The sequence below is a fragment of the Pteropus vampyrus genome, unplaced genomic scaffold (genome assembly GCF_000151845.1).
Source record: "Pteropus vampyrus isolate Shadow unplaced genomic scaffold, Pvam_2.0 Scaffold50, whole genome shotgun sequence".
Lineage (NCBI taxonomy): Eukaryota > Metazoa > Chordata > Mammalia > Chiroptera > Pteropodidae > Pteropus > Pteropus vampyrus.
The window spans coordinates 273,217-275,723 of NW_011888831.1; the positions used below are offsets into that span (position 1 = coordinate 273,217).

General features: G+C 39.1%; 1 long non-coding RNA gene across 1 annotated transcript in view; it reads right to left on the reverse strand.

The window, feature by feature from the left end:
• Positions 1-450, reverse strand: part of LOC111739368 — a 4,056-nt gene extending 3,606 nt beyond the window's left edge. The window contains exon 1 of the long non-coding RNA XR_002780223.1: positions 397-450. This is a non-coding gene — a long non-coding RNA (uncharacterized LOC111739368). The remainder of the gene's footprint in view (positions 1-396) is intronic.
• Between the last annotated feature and the right edge of the window lie 2,057 nt (positions 451-2,507).

The following is a 2,507-nucleotide window of genomic DNA, read 5'->3' on the forward strand; positions in this document are numbered from 1 at the left end:
TCTGAGAGGCTGATTGGTCAAATATCCAGTCTTCAAAAAAAGGTTAAAAATCATAGGATAAAGGCAGACAACCCAAAAGTAAAATGGGCAAAAGACTTTAACAGTCTCCTCACAAAGGAGGATATCCATATGGCTACTAAACCTAGGAAAAGTTACTCAGTTCCACTAGTAGCTGAGAGAATACAACAAACTTACAATGGGATAACATTTTTTACCAATATGACTAAGTGAAAAAGTATCTTTCTCAAATATTTGAGAAGATATGGAGTAACTATAACTCATACTCTGTTGGAGAGAGTGTAAATTTATTCAACCACTTTGGAAAACTTTCAGAAACTACTAAAAACTGAAATTCACATAACATATGATTCATCAATTTCACTTCTAGGTACATACCCAACAGAAATGTAAACACAACAATGTTCACAGCAGCACTGACTTTAATAGTCTCAAACTGGAAGCAACCTAAATACCCATCAAGAGCAGAAAGGAAGAAATATCTGTGTCAGAGTCACAAAATAGAATAGTATACAACAAGAATAATAAACTACAAGCTACATGTAACAACAGCATGACGTGGAGTGCAGACATTAGTGAGTGCATGTTTGTATTTCCATTTATGTAAAGTTCAAACAGGTAAAACCAACCTGTGCAGTAAGAAATCAGGATAGTGTTTATCTTTGCATGGACAAGGACTGGAATAAAATACAAAAGGCTTTCTAGGGAGCTGGTAATGTTATGTTTTTGATCTTTGTGATACTTATACAGATATGCGACCTTACTAAAAATCCAAGTTGTATGCCTATGATTTATAACATTAACTTTTCTCTAGCCTCGTTTTATTTTATAAGATTCTCAACCTCCCCAAAAGTGGTGAAGAATACTGAGGTTGCCCTCCTATTCCCAGACTGCTGTTTCAGGTATCTGGGTTATAACACATGAAAAAGAGAGGTAAGTCATAGACTCTTGTTGGAGCTGGAAGGACTTCAAATCGACTGTCCCATTTTATTCAATTTACAGTTGAGATGGGGTTCAGGAAATTTCCTGGCCTGCTCAAGGTCATTTACTACATGGAAGGGCCTAGATTCACCTATCATACTTGCTGAACATGTAGGGGAGATAATTTTTGGAGTGGAGCATATGATCACAATCATCTAATATTGATTACAATCATCTAATATTGATTATGTTTCAACTTCATATTCATTATTTCATTTGGGACACATATTATATTCACTTTAGAGAAGGATATTAAAAGTTAAAGAGATTAAATGACTTTCTCAAGGTCATAGGTCTGAGATGAGAAAATTTTAGCACACTGCCTTTAATGAGGGTGATGAAAGAATGATAATACAAAATAAAACTGTGAAAGCTGAGGGAGAACAATGGGGGTTTGAGAGGTTAAAGCTCATATTCAAATAAGCATTCTAAATGCTCATTTGTTATAAATAAATGGATATTTCACAGGAAGAAGCAGAAAGAGAGAATAAGATGGGTCTTTAGGAGCATGTGGAGTCTAATGAACAGAACTGAGAAGTATCACAGAAATTTTGGTCCTGGAAGGGCTGATGAGGTGGTGTTGAATAGATGGGAAAGGTACAGCCTAAGATACTTCAAGATAAGACTCCACTCCATGGTAGGTAGGGGTGTGGTTTACTGATGTGAGCCTGACCATAATAGCTTTTAGCTAAAGCCTGTAGTTTGTCCCACGGAGGGAAAGGATGAGATTCAAAGTGCTGGTGTGAAGTGTGAAGGAGAAAGAAGCTGAAGGATGATTCGAAACAGTCCCAGCTGGCCTATGTGTGCTAGAGAGAGGACTATGAATCTAGGAAGCACCCAAGAAAGGTTATTTCTTCATTATGAATGAAAACATGGGATAGAGGAACTGAGATAGTGGCTAGATCCTAGCAAGGAGAACCAGGGCACTGATTTCAGGTTTGAGTCAAAATATGTACAGTATTGAGATTCCATCTAGAAATGACCTCGCTCTGAGGCAAGTGTATAGTATGTCTGGACCCTCTATGTGTGCTGGACAATAGAAGGAAGGAGGAGAAGGGAGTGAAAGCCAGGCTGGGATGCCAGGAGCTTTGATGGGAATAATGTCCCCATTTACATCCTTAGGTAAAAAAAAAAAAATTGACAACCATGAGGAGAGAGCCCAATAGGGCCTGGGAAAAGCCCTCACTGCCTGTTATTCTGGCTTTATTGGAGCCCATGCTATGACAGGTTGGAGGATTCTGTGACTACGCTTGGGGGATGAATCTGGAGTAGATGACCAAGGTCTCTAAAGAAGATAATCTTTGGGTTTCTAGAATTGTCTTGAACCTTAAGAGGTGGGAATGGAATTCAGATGTTTTATGTGTGGAAGAAGAAGGAGTGACAAAGGGTTAGTTAGGATCATGTCCCCAGAAGGGCAAGGCTGAGAAGGGGCTCTGAGCAGAGTGTCTGAGGTACTCCCTTCTCTGGGGAGGGATCTCACCTCAGTCCTAGGCCTGGAAGAACCTCAC